Source organism: Mandrillus leucophaeus, unplaced genomic scaffold, assembly GCF_000951045.1.
Source record: "Mandrillus leucophaeus isolate KB7577 unplaced genomic scaffold, Mleu.le_1.0 Scaffold1232, whole genome shotgun sequence".
In the NCBI taxonomy this organism is placed as follows: domain Eukaryota; kingdom Metazoa; phylum Chordata; class Mammalia; order Primates; family Cercopithecidae; genus Mandrillus; species Mandrillus leucophaeus.
Genome location: NW_012100677.1, coordinates 45,259 through 55,093, shown reverse-complemented (window position 1 = coordinate 55,093; position 9,835 = coordinate 45,259). Strand labels below are relative to the sequence as shown.

General features: G+C 35.8%; 1 pseudogene; it reads right to left on the bottom strand.

The window, feature by feature from the left end:
* The window catches only part of LOC105533248, a 64,319-nt pseudogene extending 57,675 nt beyond the window's left edge, over positions 1–6,644 (bottom strand).
* Positions 6,645–9,835: the final 3,191 nt, after the last annotated feature.

Here is a 9,835-nt window from a genome sequence, read left to right as displayed (position 1 = left end):
CAATTTTAGATCTTTCCTGCTTTCTCTTGTGGGCATTTAGTGCTATAAATTTCCCTCTACACACTGCTTTAAATGTGTTCCAGAGATTCTGGTACAGTATCATGTTATTTGCAAATAGAGATCATTTCATTTTCTCCTTTCTACTGTGAATGCCTTTTATTTCTGTATTCTTGCGTAATTGTCCTGATTGGAACCTTCAATACCATGTTTAATTCAAGTGGTAAGAACCGACATCCTTATCTTGTTTGTTATATTAAGGGGAAAATAGCCATCTTTCACTATTAAGTATGATATTAATTGTAGGCTTTTTAAAATTATACTTTATGTTCTAAGGTACATGTGTACAATGTGCAGGTTTGTTACATATGTATACATGTGCCATGTTGGTGTGCTGCACCCACTAACTCGTCATTTACATTAGGTGTATCTCCTAATGCTATCCCTCCCCCGTGCCCCCACCCCACAACAGGCCCTGGTGTGTGATGTTCCCCTTCTTGTGTCCAGGTGATCTCATTGTTCATTTCCCACCTATGAGTGAGAACAGATGGTGTTTGGTTTTCTGTTCTTGCAATAGTTCGCTGAGAATGATGATTTCCGGCTGCATCCATGTCCCTACAAAGGACATGAACTCATCCTTTTTAATGGCTGCATAGTATTCCATGGTGTATATGTGCCACATTTTCTTAATCCAGTCTGTCATTGATGGACATTTGGGTTGGTTCCATGTCTTTGCTATTGTGAATCATGCCGCAATAAACATACGTGTTCCTGTGTCTTTATAGCAGTATGATTTATAATCCTTTGGGTATATACCCAGTAATGGGATGGCTGGGTCAAATGGTATTTCTAGTTCTAGGGTTGTGGGTTTTTTAATAGAAGCTGTTTATCTGGTTGAGAGAGTACTTTTACATTCCTAGTTTGTTGAGGGGGTTTGATTTTGATGGATACTTTTTATGCATCTATTGCAATGAACATTTGATTTTTTTTGTCCTTTATCCTATGAATGTGGTATACTAATTCATTTTCAAACAACCTTGTATACCTATAATAAATTCCATTTGGTAATGATATCAATCCTTTTTATATTTTTCTAGATTTAGTTTGCTAGTATTTTGTTAATGATTGATAAGAGTTATTGATCTTTAGTTTTCTGGTGATATTTTTATGAGAAGTTTGAAAATACTAATTCATTCTTTATCTTAATCAGTTCAGGCTGCTATTATAAAATACCATAGACTAGGTTGCTTATAAACATCACAAATTTATTTCTCACAGTTTTGAAGTTTGAGAAGTACAAGATCAGGCATGAGCAAATTCAGTGTCTGGCAAGGGCCCATTTGTGGTGCCTTCTTGCATTATGGAAAAAACAAAAAATAAAACAAACAATGTACTGACATTATGGAAAAAACAAAAAACAAAACAAAACTGGTTTTGGGGCCTCTTATATAAGGGAACTGTTTTAGTCTGTTTTGTGCTATTATATAACAGAATATCACAGACTGAATAATTTGTAATAAACAGAAGTTTATTGGTTTATGGCTCTGGAAGCTGGAAAGTCCAAGATTGAGGGGCGAGCATCTGGGAGGGGACTTCTTGCTGCATCATCTCATGGCAGAAGGGCAAAGAGTGCAAGAGAAAAGAACAAAGAGACAAAAAAAGAACTGAACTTGTCCTTTCATAAGGAACTGCTTCTGCAGTAATGTACCCACACCCATGAAAATGACATTAACCCATTCACTTCACACTCTTGGCCTAATTACCTCTCATTAGACCCCACTTACCAACACTGTGCATTGGGTATTAAGTTTCCAACACATGCTTTTAGGGGGAACACATCTAAACCGTAGCAGACACTAATTTCACTCATAAGAACTTCTTCTTCATTATCTACTTACTTCCCAAAGATGCTACCTCCTATTACATTACGTGGAGGATTAGGATTTTAACATGAATTTTGGGAAGGACAGAAATGTTCAGACAGTCTTAATCTATAGATGCATTGATATTTTATAGTCCTTCTTGAGTCTGTTTTGATAGTTTGTGTATTGCTAGAAACTTATTTATTTTATCTCAGTTATTTAGTATTTTGGCAGACAATTGTTCATAGTATGATCTTATAATTCTTTTTATTTCTTTAAGATTGTTAGTGATGCCTTATCTTTTTATTCTAAATTTTAATAGTTTGTGTCTTTGTTCTTCTTTCTTGGTCATTCTACCTAAAGGTTTTGGTTTTTGTCGATCTTTTCAATGAACTAACTTTTGGTTTTATTGACTTCCTTGTTTTCCTAGCCTCTGTTTCATTCATTTATACTCTAATCTTTATTATTTTCTTCCTTCTGCTTGCTTTAGATTAGTTTGCTCTACTTTTTCTAGTCTCGTAAGGTGATGCTTAGGTCATTGATTTTGAGATATTCTTATTTAAAAATATAAGAGCTTAAAGTTATAAATTTCTCTCTAAGCACTGCTTTAGCTGTACCCTACATGTTCACTGAACTCAAAGTATTTTCTAATTTCCCTTGTAATCTCTTTTTTGACCCATTAATTATTTAGGAATGTATTGTTTATTTTTCACATATTTATACATTCCCCAAATTCTCTTGTGTGTTAACTTCTAATTTAGTTTCATTGTGTCTAGAAAGTATATTTCAGAGGATGGCAAACTTCAAAAATTTATTTATGCTTTTATATTATGACCTCAAATATGCCTTAACCTAGAGAATGTTCTGTGTATACTTCATGAAACTGTGTACTCTGCTGCCGTTGGGTGGAGTATTCTAGAAATGCCTTTCAGGTCTACTTGCTTTATAGTGTTAAGTTTTCTGTCCTTGTTCTTTTCAATTTTCCTGTCCCTCTTTGAAAATGGCATATTGCAGACCCTAAATATTATTGTTGAATTGTCCCTTTCTCCTTTTTTAATTCTGTCATGTTTTGCTTCATATATTTTGGTGTTCTCTTGTAAGGGGTGTATATGTGCATATATTATATATAATTGGTATATTTTCCCTCTTTATCTCTAATAACATTTTTTTTTTAAGAGACGGGGTCTTGCTCTGTCACTCAGGCTGGAGAGTACGGTGGTACAATCATAGCTCACTGCAACCTCGAGCTCCTAGGCTCAAGCAATCCTTCTGCCTCAACCTCCTGAATAGCTAGGATTATAGGTGTACACCACCACACCTGGCTAAGTTTTTATTTTTATTTTTGTAGAGATAGGATCTTGCTGAGCTGCCCAGGCTGATCTCAAACTTCTGGCCTCAATTAGTCCTCTCACTTTGGCCCCTCAAAGTGCTGTGATTTTAGGTGTGCGCCATCACTCTTGGCCTCTTATAACATTTTGAATTATATATTTTGTCTGACATTAGTATAGCAACTCTAGCCTTTTTTTTTGTGTGGTATACCTTTTTCCACATATTTACTTATCATCAATTTGTACCTTTGAATCTGAAGGGAGATGTTTCCTGTAGAGAGAATATAGTTAGTTGGATGTTGTTGTTTTTCCCCAGTTATAATGTCTGCCTTTTGATTGGATTATTTAATCCATTCATATTTAATGTTATTATTGATAGGAATTTATGTCTTTCATTTCACTTTTTGTTTTCTTTATGTCTCTTTAGTCACTGTTCCTCCTTCATTGCCATCAATTGAATTAAGTGAATATTTCCTAGTATAATATTTTAATTTTTTAAATGACTTTTTTTTCTGGTTATTTTCTTAGTGGGTGCTCTTATACTTCCAATGTCCATGTTTATTTATCAGAATTTAGTTCATATTTAAACCTAATTCTAATTATATTGAAAATTTATACCTGTAGAGTTCCCCCTTTCTTCCCCCTTTTTGTGCTATTTTAAAATCATAGTATATCTCACAGGCATTACAAACCCAACAGTTCATTTTTGTAATTGTTATTTTATGTATTTCTATGTATTTTAAAGAAGCTGAGAGGCGAAAGGAAAGAAATATTTATAGAGTTTATTACATGAATCTTATATATTATTTCTAGTTCTTTTAGTTATTTTTGTGGATTTGAGTTATCATCAAGCATCATTTTCTTTTCCAGTACAGCTTTGTTCTTGCTCACCTCTTTTGGGCTCTTGTTATCAAATATATTACCTTTGTATATGTGTTATAAGCATGATAGTACAATTACACATATTTTTAAAAATTGCTTTAAAAATCATTTAACAGAAGAAATGAGTATAAATATACTATTATTATGTCTTTTATAATTACCTCTGTTAGTACTGTTAGTTTTTTCATGTGGATTCAGATTATTTTCTGGTGTAACTTGTTAAAGGAAGTGAAATAACTTCCTTTATTATTCCTTGTAAGTAAGTACATCTGGCACCAAATTCTCTCCATTTTTATCTGGGAATGTCTTTACTTTGCCTGGGTTTTTGAAAGAGGCAAAAATGCCCTCCATTGTTTTTGATGAGAAGTCAATTATCAGTCATATTGAGTTCCCTTGTATTTGATGAGTTGAATTTTTTTACCCGCTTTTGATATTTTCTCATTGTCTTTTTCTTTAACATTTTGCCTATTATGTGTCTGGGTTTGGATGTCTTTGCATTTATCTTACTTTCTATTCATTAAGCTTCTGGGAGTTAGTGAGGAGTGAGGGTCCAGGCCAAAATTCTCTGTGTAGTCTTTATCGCCCAACTACAGGCTATTACAAGGTTTTTCCTGGCAAGCTTCATGGGGAAAACTGTCCTCCCTACATCAGACTTGATGCACAGCTAATTTACATTTTGGGAAAGGAGTTTCAGGGACTCAGATCTCCCATGCCAGCTATACTCATGCGTATGTGTGAATTCTTAGCCCAGGCACCTTCATTCAGAGACCTCCTTATTGGGGGACCTCATTAGCGGTGGTTTTCCCACTCTTACTTAGTGCTTTTCCATTTCTTTCCCCTCTTTCTCTCCTAGCCTCTCCTCCCCTCTATAGAAAGGCAGGAACCTTTTGTTAAGGGCTATTCAGCAATGAAACACATCCCCCTGCCTGTACTACATGTTACCACCTTACTGTTGGTGTTGTCCAGCAGGAAAACACTGGAGAGCTGGCACCATTGACTTTTCCTTCTTCCTTGCACTGTTGCAGTAAGTGAATAAAGCCTTGATTGTTACTTTCAGTTTGCTCATGGTATTCATTAACCATTTTGACATTTAGGATCACATTTAGGAAGTTTTCATCTAGTATTTCTTCAAATACTTCGTAATCTTGTTTCACCTTAGGTGTGCATGTAGTCTCCTTGATCACCAGGAATAAGGAGTGCTATTTTATAGCATTTATTGTTTTGATTACCTTGATTTCAGCTCTGCTCTTTCTTATTATCCCTTTCTCTGGTCTGCTTCTATTGATATAATTTTCTGTTCTTAGCCACCAGTAACTGCTATCTGATTGCTATATGTTTTGGTAGTGCTCTGGAGTATAAATTTTTTTCCATTCTGGCAGCATCTTTTAAATTAAATTTAATTTAATTTTAAATTCAGGGCGTACATGTGCATGTTTGTTACATGAATATATTGCATACTGGTGGGGATTGGGCTTGTAGTATAACCATTACCCAAATAGTAAATATTATATGTGTTATTTTTCAACCCTTGCCTCCCTCCCAACTTTCCCAAAGCCTTTTGGAGTTCCCAGTGTGTACAGTTTACATCTTTATGTTCATGTGTAACCATTGTTTAGCTCCCACTTATGAGAACATGTGGTATTTGGTATAAATTGTTTATTCCAATTAAAGACCAACTCCCCTTTGCAGGGGCAAGGCATTGTTAGTCTTTGAGGCTTTCCCTTATCCAGGAGGGCCCTTCTAACTGTCTCTTTGCTAGATTTACTCTTATAAAATACTTCCTGGTCTCCCATTCTGCATATTTCTTCTAGTATCTTGGAGCTCTTAACTCCCTCTTTATTGCTCACCACCGTTTGCCCTTGTTTTGATAATGCTATTAGGGATGAAGTTCTCCATGCTTTCTTCCAAATAATGTTAGTTTTGGGAATGAGTTTCAGGGACTCAGGTATCCTGGGCCAGCCTTACTCGTAGTTGTGGCTGTTTTTCTTATGGCCTGATTTTCTCCCTGGGTAGAATCTCTGTGCGGGTAAGGAGAGTGGCCTGTGTGACACCTCTGTTCTATGGGTGGGGTGGTAGTTGGAGATGGCAGCACCTAGTCTTCTTGGATTGCCCATGTTGGTATAGAACTTTCACTCTATAAGGTAGCTGGGGCAAGAGCAATGCAAGCCCACTCAGCATTCTCTGCCTTCAGTAGAACTTCCGTGCTGTGAGTGGGAGGATGGATGGAGGAAGTTAACCTGATTGTCTCAGATGTACTTGCCTGGTTTAGAACTCCTTCAGTATGAAGCTTTGGGGAAAATGAGAAATGTTGATGATCTTCCCCTGCCAGGGTGAAACTAGATGAGAGCTGGGGAGAGAGACAGTGGTGAGGGATAATGGGAGCAGCTTGTGGGTCAAATACTACAGGCTCTTGCTGTTCTTAGCATGATTTAATAGATCTTTGTAACTAAATTTTTCTCCATTTACTATATGCCTTGGGACAAATTATAGATACCTTAATTTTTTTTTTTTTTTTTAACCAGTTAAGTTACTGTTTCACTGGGGAGAGTGTCTACTAATATCCACATACCGCCATTGCCGGAATCCTTCCTCTTCCCTAGAAAGGATTTTTATCAGAGCTTTACAGGGTAATGAAAGCAGGGAATTGCAAATGACCCAATAGCTAGTGCAAGGCCATTTTCTGTTTTTTGTTTTGTTTTGTTTTTGCCTAGGTACAGAAGACTTCAAGGTGGTATGCATAAACTTTGGAGTGCTAGGCTGGGCCTTTCAGATGTGTCCTACATAATTAAAAACTGCTCTTTGCATGTAATCCTTATGTTTTAGCTGTATGCCACTGACATGATATTGACTTGGGCAAAAGAAGTGCTGTAAAAAGTTTGTGTGTTACAAGAACAGAAAACCAAACACCGCATGTTCTCACTCACAGGTGGGAACTGAACAATGAGATCACTTGGACTCGGGAAGGGGGACATCACACACCGGGGCCTATCATGGGGAGGGGGGAGAGGGGAGGGATTGCATTGGGAGTTATACCTGATGTAAATAACGAGTTGTTGGGTGCTGACGAGTTGATGGGTGCAGCACAGCAACATGGCACAAGTATACATATGTAACAAACCTGCACGTTATGCACGTGTACCCTAGAACTTAAAGTATAATAATAAAAAATAAAAACTAAAAAAAAAAACTAAAAAAAAAAAAAAAAGTTTGTGGCCAGGCGCGGTGGCTCAAGCCTGTAATCCCAGCACTTTGGGAGGCCGAGACGGGCGGATCACAAGGTCAAGAGATCGAGACCATCCTGGCTAACACGGTGAAACCACGTCTCTACTAAAAAAATACAAAAAACTAGCCGGGCGAGGTGGCGGGCGCCTGTAGTCCCAGCTACTTGGGAGGCTGAGGCAGGAGAATGGCGTAAACCCAGGAGGCGGAGCTTGCAGTGAGCTGAGATCCGGCCACTGCACTCCAGCCTGGGCGACAGAGCGAGACTCCGTCTCAACAACAACAACAAAAAAAAAGTTTGTGTCTTAAATTCTAAATATATTTTAATGATTTCTATACTTTTGATATGCTAAATTTAAACTATTACTTAAATTATACGTGATTACAAAATAAATGAATCAATTTTGACTCTGGAATTTAAAAAATGAATGCTGCATTTCTACAAAAGTACTGTTTGCAAGGAATTTAAACAGTGTTATAAAGCTAAATTTTAATACTTTTATGGGTCTAAATGATTATTATTTTCAACTCTGATGAATGAAATTAATTCACCAGTTTCTATGAAGTAATTGTTATGTGCCTGACTTTGTGATACTTGGGAAAGGAAACTTACATTTTATGACTTATTTCTCAACTTTCACCCTACAATCTCTAAGCTCCAGCATTTTAAATCTCATGCTATTTTCAAACACTTTTCATACCATATGGTCCTTTCTTATTCAACAAATAATTCATTTAATAAATATTTATTGAATACCTCTTTTGTAGTAAGCACTGTTCCATGTGCTATAATGCTATTTTCTCTCTTCAGTTATATACTATTCGTGAACTCATATTCTGTGCCAAATACAGTGTTAAGTGTATTTGTGTTAATGCTGCAAATACAGTGAGGGCAAGACATGATCTGAGCCTCATGTTACTTATGAGGAGGTAGACATTAAACACATAATCAAGTATATAAATACGCATTTGCAAAATCATGATAAAAGTGCTGTGTATGATGTTGTGTGATCAGCACTAACAGGATATATTGGGGGGTCAGAAAATACCTCCTTTGATGAAATGACATTTAAAATGAATTTTGAAAACAAAGTGGGAGTTAGTTATGTGAACAGCATTGATGAAGAGTAGTTCATGCAGAGGGAAAAACATACAAAAAAGTTCTGAAATGGAGAGAACCTGCTGATTTTGAGGTTAGCAGGTAATACACTAAGGGAACAGTAGACTAAGATGAAACCAGAGTGATATGTAGGACTCTCATCATATAAGGGCCTCTGAGCAGTGTTAAACATTCTGGATTATTTTGGATTTTATCTTAAGAAGGAAATCACTAGAGTGTTCTACAGAGGATGGACATATAACCTATTTACATTTTGAGAAGTTATTTCTGGCTACTGCTAGAAAAGATATTGGAAGAATTTTTAAGACTAGAATTGGGAGACTAGTTAAGAAGCATTGCATGATACCAGATGAAAGGTAGCCTGTGGACAACAAAGACAGAAAGAAATTATTTTTCTGAACTCTTTCACACTTTCAGATCTAAGTCAAATATTGCTGATTCTCCCTAGGCATAACTGGCCACCTTTTTTTCTAAGCTTCCACCAGATTCCTGATCACACCACTTTGTGGCTGTAATATGTATACTCTATTACTCTGCATTGTCATTGGTTGTTCTTGTATCCATTTCTCTCACTTTATTCTGAACTCCCTCAGAGAATGGACCTTATCTTTCTCTTCTTTATACACCTAGTACTGTAATATATAATACTTGCTCAATTTTTGCATACTTCCCAAAGCCAATTTACTATTAAGAGTCAGAATTGTGATTTGAACCCAGATCTCACTGACTCCAGAGCTCACACTTTTACCACTATAGTGATAAATCTTTTACTTTTCCCCTCATAATATACTCTGGTAATATTCTGTATACTATTATAGGTTATTATAAGATTGAAGTCTTTATTCATTTGTTCACACATTCATTCAGCAAACTTTTATTGAATTTCTATGATGTGTAAGACACTGATAAAGTAAAAGTCTATAATATATTGATGAATTAGATAGTCCTTGCCCTCAGGGAGCACATATTTTGGTGGGAAATGTAGACACATGGTAATTATAATCTAAAGCAAAATAAACTGGTTAATATTCAGTTATAATGTAGCTTGACCTGTTAGAAAAAACTTTGGTTTTGGGGAAAAATATATCTTTTTAGAAATGTCAAAATAAATAGAATAAGAAACAGTCCCCATACCCATATTCAGATAATATTTAATTGTACATACTTGAAAAAATATCCATTTGCACATTTATGTAACTATTTTGGATCCCATTACATATTAAAAACTAAAATTTTGAACAGTTGATAAAATTTAAATTAGTACTTACTCAATTACAGACACATAGAAATCTGATATGCTTACATTGTCTTATTTAATATACACAGCAATGTTACAAGGTAGATACCATCATTATCCCCATTTTATGGATGAGGGCACAGAGCACTGGAATAGTTAAGTGATTTGCCCAAAGTAAGTGGAAGATTAT